The sequence below is a fragment of the Colossoma macropomum genome, unplaced genomic scaffold (assembly GCF_904425465.1).
Source record: "Colossoma macropomum unplaced genomic scaffold, Colossoma_macropomum, whole genome shotgun sequence".
In the NCBI taxonomy this organism is placed as follows: domain Eukaryota; kingdom Metazoa; phylum Chordata; class Actinopteri; order Characiformes; family Serrasalmidae; genus Colossoma; species Colossoma macropomum.
Genome location: NW_023494806.1, coordinates 23,622,524 through 23,635,023, shown reverse-complemented (window position 1 = coordinate 23,635,023; position 12,500 = coordinate 23,622,524). Strand labels below are relative to the sequence as shown.

The window sequence follows — 12,500 nt, the reverse complement described above, 5'->3', positions numbered from 1 at the left end:
ATCAAGCGCCGTCAGGGCGGTTCTGTCTCCAGGCGACTTTCTCCTCAGTGTCCCGTCCTCTGTTTGGGCTCCTTAATGGATTGTTTATGCTTCTTCAGACTGTATCGGTCCATCTTGTTGCTCTTTTGCCCTCAACGTTGCGTGAATAACCATCTTTTCTAGCGAACTGGTTCTTCTCGTAACGCCTCCAAAATAACTGATTTAATCCAGTTTGTTTGTGTATTTACTTGCTGCCCAAGGTTACAGTCTGTCAGAATGACCGCGTGAGTCATACGAACGTTATAGAGCTCTTTCTTTTCTTAAGTAAACGTATCTGACGGAGTAAAAGCTCTTCTCAGAAGTGGACTCAGGGTTCACGTCCTACTGGAGCTCTCGCTGTTGTGTGGAACTTCACAGCAAACCGTAGCCCAGCCAGAGGGCACATACCGACTGTTAACACCCGCCCGTCACCGACCTTCTCTGACCACTGGGGCTGCAAATATTTAAGTCATGGAGAACAACCTCCCAGCTGGGATTTGTGGCTGTGATTTAATGCAGGCTGCCAAAATAAGTACAGCCCTTCTGTGTTACTGCAGCTCAAATATTATCATATAAAAGTTAACGTTTCTGGTTTCTGTTCCCGGATGTGCTAAAGTACAAACCCAGTAACAGCACAAAGCCAGTCCAGTAGCACTTTACTGGAACCCTGCAGCGTAAACACGGGAGATTTTGTTCAATAACACCATAACGTCATGTTACCATTACAAGTAATTGTCAAGACTAATTCTTGACCAAGATAGAGCGCTTTTTAAATGAAACAGTAGAAGCCATATCGCCCCCTACACTTCCTGTAGTGTATTACAGTCTGTCAGAGTGACTGTGTGGATCATATGAACATTATAGAGCACTTTTTAAATGAAACAGTAGAAGCCATATCGCCCCCTACACTTCCTGTAGTGTATTACAGTCTGTCAGAGTGACTGTGTGGATCATATGAACATTATAGAGCTTTTTAAATGAAACAGTAGAAGCCATATCGCCCCCTACACTTCCTGTAGTGTATTACAGTCTGTCAGAGTGACTATGTGGATCATATGAACATTATAGAGGCTTTTTAAATGAAACAGTAGAAGCCATATCGCCCCCTACACTTCCTGTAGTGTATTACAGTCTGTCAGAATGACTGTGTGGATCATATGAACATTATAGAGCTTTTTAAATGAAACAGTAGAAGTCATATCGCCCCCTACACTTCCTGTAGTGTATTACAGTCTGTCAGAGTGACTGTGTGGATCATATGAACATTATAGAGCTTTTTAAATGAAACAGTAGAAGCCATATCGCCCACTACACTTCCTGTAGTGTATTACAGTCTGTCAGAATGACTGTGTGGATCATATGAACATTATAGAGCTTTTTAAATGAAACAGTAGAAGTCATATCGCCCCCTACACTTCCTGTAGTGTATTACAGTCTGTCAGAGTGACTGTGTGGATCATATGAACATTATAGAGGCTTTATAACTGAAACAGTAGAGGTCATATCGCCCCCTACACTTCCTGTAGTGTATTACAGTCTGTCAGAGTGACTGTGTGGATCATATGAACATTATAGAGGCTTTATAATTGAAACAGTAGAGGTCATATCGCCCCCTACACTTCCTGTAGTGTATTACAGTCTGTCAGAGTGACTGTGTGGATCATATGAACATTATAGAGGCTTTATAATTGAAACAGTAGAGGTCATATCGCCCCCTACGCTTGTGCCGTCAGAAATAACTCTTGTATGTAGCTCCAAATCTAACCCGGTGGTGCAGCAGTGTATTTGACTGAGTGTGAGTAAGACCACAGTGTTCTAAACTAGCCTTTATGGTTATGACCGCTCTGGGCCCACAGCCAGCGTCCTTTGCCCAGCACACCGTCTCTCATTATACTCACCAGGCCCAAATGAAAGCCTCTCTCTCAGCGCAACCCTGTAATCCCTCCAAATGGAAGATCTATGAAAAGACATGTGGGAAAAACACAAGCACAACACAGTCAGTGTGCACTGTAGTGCACTGAGCTGAGCTCTAAAACTGCCTCCACAGGAACTGACCGATCCATCTGCACCCGTCCTGCACTGTTCAAAATAGATCTGAATGATGTTCAATGAAGTACAGGCTCGTTTAATAGCTACAAAACATTTATCAGGCTACTTTCAAACACAAAGTCTAAAAACAAATGTTCTGCTGTAACCATGACTGTCCATATTTCACCACCGCATGAACAGTTCTTGAGCATTCAGTGTAGAACTGCAACAAAACAATCTGAAAGAGTTGAATCGAATGATGAATCAAACTGTAATGCACCGAGTCATTTCCTGAAGAATCATCTTTTAACCCATTATAAGAACATTCAATAAAGTATTTTCTTTTATGTCTATATTATAAAAACATATGTATTATTTTCAGTAATACATGTCTATTGTCTGTATTCCTTTACGGTGTAAATATCCCGCAATCTATGTTCATGTTATATTATATAAATATAAAGAATCGAATCATGGTGACATCTGAGATTTGCACCGAAGTGCTGAATCAGTTCCTGCAGATTCAGAAACAAATCGTTCACACCTCTCATACTGAGTTGATATGTAATAAGCCTGCGTTCACACGGTGAAACTCTGACGCTACTAGTTGCATGTTGCAATTTCTACGCAACTTAGCAATCACACTAAGCAACTCAAAAGCAATCAAAGTTGGGTGCAACACATCCAGTTACTTCACTAGCAGCTCCTTCCAGTAAGCCAGCATCTGTTTTATTTTCTCGTCTATTGATCCGGGGAAATCGACAGTTTGAAATGATGCTGGTCAACGTGATCATGTGATGCGTTCTGATCGTCTGTTTCATTAAACTAGCTCTGCGAAGTTGAGACGGTTGCAGCTGAGTTTTAAGTAAGTTGCAGAATGCTTTACATTTACACAAGTGCATCACGGTTTCATGTAAGTTTCAGGCAACTAAAGTTGCATGAAAGTTTCACCGTGTGAAGCCGGCCTGAGGACAGATCAGCACTCGGAAGTAAACGGATGTGGAAATTCCTCTGGAATGTCTGAAGAATTCCAGAAAGCTCTGTGATGATCTCACAGCGCTGTGCGGGGTTTATGTATCGGAGCTGAAAGAGCTCTCTGTGGTCTAGAACAATGGGAGTGTGTGTTTCAGCGGAGACTTTAGGAGCCGCCCTCGACGTCCAAAAACACCTCACACACCCGCACTTCGACACAGACTCCCAACACACACTCAGTGGAGACGGCACCCCACCGCTCAGCCTTCTTCCTCACTGATACCCATTCAAACCAAGTTTCAGCCAAGTGTTTCTCTAAAGATCAGACTGTAAAATGAGCCGTTTAAACTGAGGCATTTCACTTCAGCACTTCACAGAATGACCATCTGAAAGTCGCCCAGCTCAACACTCAAAGACAGACATACAGAAACATATCAACGCTGTCCAAAGTAAAACAGGCATCTCTATTTTCTTTATTTTTCTACATCTCTTGAACACAGTGAAGCTCTCCTTCATGATGAATGGACCAACAAAACGCACCAAAATCACAATAACGGACAACAAAACCTCTTCGAATGAACCTCCACTGAAAGTGAAGAACACTGTGCCCTCTTGTGTGAAGTTACCATTTTGGAGCTACAGCTGTTTAAACTGTCACCAAAAACACTCACTTACAGTGCAAATGTGTGCAACAGGACACAGTGTAACCCCAGGCTAATTACTCAGGAACTACACGGACCACAATGCACAGAGAGAGCTATTCTCAGGCTACAGAGGAGTGTGATGAAGGCTGGGACCCTAAAGGAGGTCTGACCATTTAAGGGGTTAAAATATAGAAACTGAACAGACTTTAAATTGGCTGTGCTGTCCAAGGTTATTGCTAATGTGTTGCCAGGTGGATGCTATGGTATCCCAGGTGGTTGCTAAGCTGTTGCCAGATGGATGTTATGGTATTCCAGGTTATTGCTAAGGCGTTGTCAGGCGAATGTCATCGTATCCCAGATGGTTGCTAAGGTGTTGCTAGCCTATTGATATGGTATCCCAGGTTGTTGCTAAAGTGTTGCTAGGCTATTGATATGGTATTCCAAGTTACTGCTGAGGTGTTGCCAGGCAGATGCTATGGTATCCCAGGTGGTTGCTAAGGCGTTGCTAGGTGGTTGTTAGGTTGTCCCAGGTGGTTGCTAAGGTGTTGCACGGCTATTGATATGGTATCCCAGGTGGGTCCTAACATATAAACACATATATGTAATGTGACAATCATTTAAGCAGTCAGATTTTATTTTCTCAACATAATGCCATATTCATTTCCGATGGGGGAAAAAAACTGTATTGGTTCCAAAAGCACAAGCACCCCATAACCCTAACCCTATTCCCATATAGGTTCTACATTCCAAGTTTTGGTTCTAGCTCAAAAAAACTGTGACCCATGAAAACAGTACAAAAAGAAGTAGCGTAGAGAACATAGAACATGTCAGGCCGACTTCATTAGTGGTGTGTGATTATGGCAAAAATATAATATCACGATACTTGAAGCCTCAGAGTATTTGTTTTTTTTGGAGGTCTGATAAGTTCAAATAGAAAACAAAGAACCAGATCTTAAAAATACTATGAAAAATTTTGCGTACAGTGACATTTTGAACGATTAACACACTGCACTGCACTGAATCCCGTTAAACAGGACTAATTCTGCTCTCTGTGATGAAAAATGCAGCCCAGCCTTCTTTGAGTTCAGACCATATCCACTCTATGCTACTACAACAATGACAAATACCATCACAGAGCCCATCCCTGCTGTAATACAGGTACAGGTCGAGTAAATATACTCGCTAAATCATACAAAACAGAGGCTAAATGATGATATTACTAGCCGCCATTGGTGCACCAGTTAAAGCTAATGAATAATGAAACAGGGGTGAACACAAACAGCAGCGCACACAGAAGCCTCTGATGCAACACTGATAACACCCAGTTATTTACTCGAGTCAGTCTTCCACAGAACACTCGCTCTAGATAAGCCGTATCACGTGACAAACGCCGGCGCTGACGCTTCCTGTCCGGTTCCGTTTACAGTAAGACCATACAACACAAAGCAGGTCAGAAAATAAGGGTCAGCGCTATCAGCCGAGTTACACAGGACTCACAGGAAGTGCACATTAATGAATGAGACGCTGGCTGAAGGCCGAGGCGGCTCAGGCTAATCATTTTACAACAACAGGCCCTGCCTTTTATAAGAGAACCGCCAACAGCTCGATTTCACAGGCCGGACAGTGAAGACACAGAGCTGAATGCTTACTGAAGTTATTCTACACCAAGTATCTGTTACAAAAGACCCACAAATACAGGTTTACGAATACATTAACCGCTTAGTCTCCAGGGTATGTTTTGGTTTTCCATCTGAGTTTACACGACCAAATCATAAGGCAGATTATTCAGTAACTGAAATAAACGTAAAATTATTATTTTATTTATTTATTTATTGTAAAAGCTCCCCTCAGATTATCAGAACATGTGTTTTATGATACAGTTTTATGATCAGCTTCTTTTATTATCAGGGTTTAAAATGACATCACCATCTATTTGACTGGAGAGAAGACAGTTACAGCCTCATACGACCCCCACCTTTAGAATGTAGCTTATGAAATATGAACGTTATGAAGAATATGACGAAGTGCGATTTGGAACCGCCGGTGGTCTCAAGGAGTTGAAGCGGTTAAAACTGCCAGAAGCTCAATAAAGCTAAATAGAGCCTCTGTCTGTGACAGCTTTACTAAAAACAGGCCAGCAGTGACCACCAATCCTGCTACAGCTAGCCTCCTCAGAACCAAAGCGCCCTCACTACTGTGATATTTCAGCTCCTGGTCAGCTGTCAAATAAATAATTCTGATGACCTATTAGTCGTTTCTCGTTTATTGTTCGCAGCTGTGAAAACACAGGCCTAATGTAGCCTAACTGGCTGATTAGCCTCCTGACTCGCTAGCTCTGTTACGGCTAACGCTGGCCGAACTGTCGGACCAACACTCCACATCTACAGTCACGCAGAACTACGCGCAGCAGGGCAGCAGAGCTGCGTGATCCTCACCAGAGCCAAAACATAACCGACACTCGCCCTGCTAGCATGCACGCTAAAAACATTAGCATTAGCGATAAAGCACTACTCAGCGCTGCGCTCTAAACGTCATTATAAGCCCCACAACGACTCAGTGAACACGTTTACTGTTTCCTTCAGTCACGTTTATGAAATCTAGGACTTAAATAACCGCAATCACCTCAAATCACTGCGATTAGGTGATTATAACTGTGACAGGCACAGACAACTACCAAAGGCACCACACTAAAGCTGTCTATGGATATTACAGCAACTGGCTTTATAACACACTAATAACACAACGGCTGGTTTCACACGCTAACTAGCAAATGACCAGTGAGGCTAAACACTGGAGCTGTCCATGGCTGACGGTCATTATTTCACAACAATCGATTAATATAAGAGCTAGCTTTCACTGAACACGCCCACAAATACTGAACACGCCCATAAATACTGAACACGTCCATAAATACTGAACACGCCCATAAATACTGAACACGCCCACAAATACTGAACACGCCCATAAATACTGAACACGTCCATAAAAACTAAACACGTCCATAAAAACTAAACACGCCCACAAATACTGAACACGCCCGTAAATACTGAACACGTCCACAAATACTGAACACGCCCACAAATACTGAACACGTCCATAAAAACTAAACACGCCCACAAATACTGAACACGCTCGTAAATACTGAACACGTCCACAAATACTGAACACGCCCACAAATACTGAACACGTCCATAAATACTAAACACGCCCACAAATACTGAACACACCCACAAATACTGAACACGCCCACAAATACCGAACACGTCCGTAAAAACTAAACACGTCCGTAAATACTGAACTCGTCCACAAATACTGAACATGTCCACAAATACTGAACACGTCCACAAATACTGAACACGTCCACAAATACTGAACACATCCGTAAAAACTAAACACGTCCGTAAATACTGAACACGTCCACAAATACTGAACACGTCCATAAAAACTAAACACGTCCATAAATACTGAACACGTCCATAAAAACTAAACACGCCCACAAATACTGAACACGTCCATAAATACTGAACACGTCCATAAAAACTAAACACGCCCACAAATACTGAACACGCCCATAAATACTGAACACGTCCACAAATACTGAACACGTCCATAAATACTGAACACGTCCATGCTAACTGTTTTAAAACAACTACCAACAGCTAATTTTCACATGTTAAATGAATAAAGTTAAATAATACTGATAATAATAATGATAATATTAATAACAATAGTAATAATAATAATTCGTCCAGAATTTGCAGACAGCCCTCACAATCTCCACGACACACTCACATTACTGCAACCGGGTACTAAAGCTAACCTCTATCATGCTAGTCAAACTTCTTCATAAAGACAAACGAGTTTTCAATTCAAATTTTCCACAACCAAAGCAAAAAAATACGAATCTGAACATCACTTAATCTCCAATTTAGCGAATTAGCGAAGGCCCAATACGGCTGAACACTGAAGGGTCTAAAAAAAATGAGGCTGTTAAATAAAATATCCAATACTAATATTAGTAGTAATAATATTTTAGTACCTAATACTGTTATAAAATACCTACTAATACAGCAACAGCTAGTTTTCTCATGCTAACTAGCAACAGATAAGGCTAAGCACTGGAGCTGTCAGTGACAGCAAGTGTTATTATAAGATAGCTACCAACACAACAGCCAAACAGAAAACGCTGATAAAAAAATCATAATTATAAAATAACAACAACACTGCGGCGGCTAGCTCTCAGACGCTAACCGCTAAGGCCCTGTGAAAGAAACAGCACAGACCGGTATGCAGTCTGGGCAGGTCTAAGCTAGTTTATGCTGGTTTATGCACGTCTGGTGCTGGTTTAGCTGATCACCCAGTACGGTCATGCTGGTTGACCAGCATACCAGCATCCACAACAGTGTATCATCACCGTCCAAAGCAAACCAAGCATCTCCAAACTGGCAGCTTTACAGAGGAGAGCAGAATCGCTCTGCATCTTCACAGTACATTACTTGGAGCGTTTCTATTGGTCCATCATCATGAAGCTCTTCCTCACAGTGTGCAGAGCAGCTGAGCTCCTCAAACCACATCAGAACAAAATGAGAAGAAATGGAGATACATGTTTTTTTGGACAGCGAGGACACGCTGGTTTTGGTGGTGACCAACATACTTACCTCCACTGCTGCTGACCAGCATCCAAAACACAGCCTACGCTGGTCGCACTGGTGACACCTATACTGGTCTGAGCTGGTTTCTGTAGCAGGATTAGAGGGCAAACACACAGTGAGGCCATTTCCTGGCTGGTCTCTTCCTGGGGTTAACGCGCTTTTCCAGTACTGTATGTTCTGTCCGGTTCTCAGATGTATTTCCTGGAGCCGACACTGTGCTTTTCTGCACGACAGCGCGGACCCTCAAGGTCAGGCGCTCTCCAGAAGACACAAACGGAGACCTCCATAACTACACCAACAGCTACAGACCTTATAACCACCGGCAGCACTGCTGAGCTCAGTCTGCTCACACTCTATTTTCCTTTACTCCCTACAGCAGCGTCCACCCTAACGGTCAGTCCGCATCCGTGATGACTTTATTGAGGCCGTCCTGCTATTTTAAGCGTAGTGTTTGATTAAATCTCAGCCTCTGACTGAAACGGCCCTCAGGGAAATGACCAGCAGTGAAAACGAAAGTAGGAACGGAGCTTCGAGAACGTCTTTCTGGGTTTATTTATTTTTTTTGGCACACTGACTTTGGGGAACTTTCTTATCCTCCCGTTCGCCCGACAGATGTTTAAGGGCATCAAGGTCGTGTTTCAGGAACATCAACATCCACTTTCTCTTTCTAAAGTCACCCCAGGACACGCTCGGCTCCTCACGCTCAGCCACTCTTACTGAGAAATGAACCCAGTCTTGGCAGAAATGTCTCAGTATTAAACAGATGTGTCATTATTTTATTACTAAACACAATATTATTTAAATATGTAACAGCTGCACAACTGCTGGTCTGATCTGAAAGTGAATCTGCACTGATTTTTCAACATCAGACTTTATTCTGATCGATTATAGTTTGAGTGTATCTAACATATCGCTGCCAAACTAAGCCTCACATCTCCAGCGAGGCAACTTTACAGGAGAAGGAAAACCGTTCTTAATCTTTAATGGAAGTTAATGGAGAAATACTGTTTTCCCAAGTAATTTTGGACCATTTCTGTTGGTCCGTTCACCATAAAATTCTGACACAACATAAACAGCAACTGCCTCTTTCAGAATATGTCAAAAAATGACACAGGTTTTATAGTGATGTATTTAATTATGTGCTTATTTTTGGCTCAAATTCAAATCATTTTTCTGCATAAACATCAAAATAATAGTAAAAAACATTCGTTTACATTTTTTATTCAGTGTATTCTAAGAAAACAATGCTGACTCAGACCAAAACAGCCAAACTGTGTTGAAATGAGAGATTTATGATGCACCAACAGACTCTAAATCAATGTGAACTGCTGTGAGATCACAGACTAACACTGTTGTCCATGACATTTACTGGAAACTCATTTTCGTCTGTTTGTCCTCCGATAATTTTAGCAGGGTTGATTGATTATAGTTTGAGTGTATCTAACATATCGCTGCCAAACAAAACCTCACATCTCCAGCGAGGCAACTTTACAGGAGAAGGAAAAACGTTCTTAACCTTTAATGGACGTTAATGGAGAAATACTGTTTTTCCACGTAATTTTGGACCATTTCTGTTGGTCCGTTCATCACAAAATTCTGACACAACATAAACAGCTGCCTCTTTCAGAATATGTCAAAAAATTTAAAAAAAAAAATGGAGATCCAAGGCTTTGTAGCGATATATTGAAATATGTGTTTATTTTTGGCTCAAATTCAAACCATTTTCCTGCACGAACATCGAAATAATAGTAAAAAGCATTTGTTTACGTTTGTTTATTCAGCGTGTTTTTAGAAAATGATACAGAATCTTACCAAAACAGCCAAATCATGGTGAAAACGTGAGATTTATGATGCACCAACAGACTCTAAATCAATGTGAACTGTTGTGAGATCACAGATTAACACTGTTGTCCATGACATTTACTGGAAACTCCTCTTCGTCCGTTTTTTTCCTCCGATAATATCAGCAGGGTTTCTAAACCCGCAGAGCAGCGCAGATCAATGTTATTCAGTCTATTTTCAGCCCCCAGAACCTTTGGCCACATTTTTTCTGGAGAGTTTGGGTGAAACGTGAGATCCGAGAACTCAATATTAAAGAACAGCTTTGTTTTTGCTTTCCCAGCTTTGTGGAACATTCTGGCAACTTCTGTACCTCAACTATTAACATGTGCAGCTTTCCAGAGTCACAGTGCGTCCATCTGTGCCCACCGTGAGGACGTTAAAGGGCCGGTCTCCGACGTTTTCACTGGACTCTACTATTTTCCCTGCTGAGCTCCATGTATGATGTTTGTGTGGTTTATAAGGTACTAAAACAGTGAACGTGACTGTTTTCCAACCGCTTTTAATCCTAAATTAAACAGCCTGCGCCTTTAAGGCTGACGTATGCAAATGAGCTCTGTTCTGATTGGCTACGTCTCGTTCCGAAAGCAGGCTGGGCTGAAACGCTCCTTATAACTTCAGCGTGAGTGAGCAGAGCTGATCTGCTGGCGGATATTTGTAAACGTGTGAATCACAAAAACAGGCTGTTCAGTAAAAGGAATTGTTCCGTTTAGAACCATGAGTTCTATATAGAACCATTCCATGCTTAAATGGTTCCTTGCCTGGTGAAGTGGATCTTCAGACTGATGGAGAACGTGTTGTGAATGTATGATGTCAAGCTTGTAACAACAGCAGAACCTTTTTGGTGACTTATAGAACCCTTTCAGAAAGGTTAAATCACCTGGAATACCATAGCAACCACCTAGCAACCACGTGAGATACCATAGCAACTGCCTAGCTACACCCTAACAACCACTTGGAACAAGTAGTACCTACTTAACAACACCTTAACAACCACCTGTGGTACAACAGTGAAATGGTTCTTCAGGTTGATGTAGACCTTCTATTGTTACAATCTTAAGCTTGTTACAACAGAAGAACCCTTTCTGGTGCTAATGTTACTACAGAAGAACCCTTTTTGGTGCTAATGTTACTACAGAAGAACCCTTTTGGTGCTAATGTTACTACAGAAGAACCCTTTTTCGGTGCTGTCTAGAACCCTTTTCAAAAAGGCTGAATCGCCTGGAATACATTAGCATAGACCTGTCGTACTATCGTGAGGAGGTTCTTCAGACTGATGGAGAATGTGTTGTATATGGTTCTATTTAGCCCCAAAAAGGGTTCTTCTATAGTGTGACGTCAAGCCTGTTACAATATAAGAACCTTTTTCAAAATGGTTCTACATAGAACCATACATAACACACTCTCCATCAATCTGAGTGTTCTCTGAGTGTTCATGGTTCTAAATGGAACCCTTCCCTTTACTAAAGAACCCAGAGCAATGTTATCTATGACCACTAACGGCTAAAGTGGAATACGGCCAGATCTGACCGCTATTCAGGTCACATGATGCCCCTTTTGACGCACTTTGATATTATTTGTCCTTTTCTGCCAATCAGTGCTTATTCAGTAACGTCATATCTGCCTTAAACCTGGTCTGTTTATCGTTTAAATGTCCTAATCCATAAACTGACCCCGCGGCAGCGCTCAGAGGGGGAGGGAACAGACTGACCGGGACAGTAAAGGCTGTAATGGACACTCCAATTGAGGCCGAACATTAAGGCTGTCATTATATTTCCTTCTGGACTGAAGCTGAAGCTGCGCTGCTCCCACCAAACACTCAGTTCAGTCCTTATTCAACAGTCCAGACTCAGTTTTACTGATTCCAGTCTTTTCTGGTCTTTTTTAGCTGCAATGGTCAGAAAACATCCTTAAAAAAACAATATTACATAAGCTTATTTTTCATAATAAGCCCACATGAAGTGGTTTTGAATGCTTTCCCGAAACACTGCAGGCACACTGTGACCAGTGAGCTTATATAATGTTGGTTTTCAGCGTGTTTTCTTTTCAGGATGTGTTCATTCTACACGCTTTAAAAGCAGCAGACCTAAAATTAAATCACACCAACACAAACCAGCACATTTAGACACAGCACGGCCAACATCTGACCACAAACACGTCCAGTCTGAGAGCTGTTACAGCTGTACTGGTCATGAACGGACAGCTGATGAGCCATAAACACAGAATTAATTAGACTTCCTTAATATTTGTTCGACTGTTCTAGATAGGGTTCCACTGGCCTCCCAAACAGGCCACGTTCCTCTGTTGGAAGATTAGCATTATTGTTTTCTGTTAGGCGTGAAAAACA

At 41.9% G+C, this 12,500-nt stretch overlaps 1 protein-coding gene across 3 annotated transcripts in view; it reads right to left on the bottom strand.

The window, feature by feature from the left end:
* The window catches only part of lifra (LIF receptor subunit alpha a), a 35,758-nt gene that overhangs the window by 22,720 nt on the left and 538 nt on the right, over positions 1-12,500 (bottom strand). Inside the window, exon 2 of one of the 3 annotated variants that reach the window (XM_036598092.1) lies at positions 1,917-1,975. The exons of the other annotated variants lie outside the window; for them this stretch is intronic. The gene's annotated coding sequence lies outside the window, so the exon portion shown is untranslated. The remainder of the gene's footprint in view (positions 1-1,916; positions 1,976-12,500) is intronic. 3 annotated transcript variants of the gene reach the window in all.